Consider the following 931-nt stretch of genomic DNA (forward strand, 5'->3'; position numbering starts at 1 on the left):
GGATGGAACTGGGACTGGCAGCAGGACCAGTATCAGCACTGGGATGGAACCCGGACCAGTATCGGTACTGGGATGGAACTGGGACAGAACTGGAGTAGAACTGGAACTGGGACTGGGACCAGTATCGGTACTGGGATGGAACTGGAACCAGTATCGGGACTGGAACTGGGACTGGAACTAGAACCAGTATTGGAACTGGGATGGAACTGGGACTGAGACCAGTATCGGGACTGGAACTGGGATTAGGACTGGAACCAGTATCAAAACTGGGATGGAACTGGAACCAGTATGAGCACTGGGACTGGGACAGCACCAGTCTGGGGACTGGGAGTGGGACTGGAACCAGTATCGGGACTGGAACTGGAACCAGTGTGGGCACTGGGAGGCACTGGAACTGGGATATAACTGGGACGGAACTGGGATGGAACTGGAACTGGGACTGGGACTGGAACCAGTATCGGGACTGGAACTGGGACTGGAACTAGAACCAGTATTGGAACTGGGATGGAACTGGGACTGAGACCAGTATCGGGACTGGAACTGGGACTGGGACTGGAACCAGTATCAAAACTGGGATGGAACTGGAACCAGTATGAGCACTGGGACTGGGACAGCACCAGTCTGGGGACTGGGAGTGGGACTGGAACCAGTATCGGGACTGGAACTGGAACCAGTGTGGGCACTGGGAGGCACTGGAACTGGGATATAACTGGGACGGAACTGGGATGGAACTGGAACTGGGACTGGGACCAGTATCGGTACTGGGATGGCACTGGGACTGGGATGGAACTGGAACCAGTATTGGAACTGGGATGGAACTGGAACCAGTATCGGGACTGGAACTGGGACCAGTGTGGGCACTGGGAGGGACTGGGATGGAACTGGGATGGAACTGGAACCAGTAGGGGCCCCCCCACCCCCAAATCCCCCC

Source organism: Calidris pugnax, unplaced genomic scaffold (assembly GCF_001431845.1).
Source record: "Calidris pugnax isolate Ruff unplaced genomic scaffold, ASM143184v1 scaffold322, whole genome shotgun sequence".
Classification (NCBI taxonomy): domain Eukaryota; kingdom Metazoa; phylum Chordata; class Aves; order Charadriiformes; family Scolopacidae; genus Calidris; species Calidris pugnax.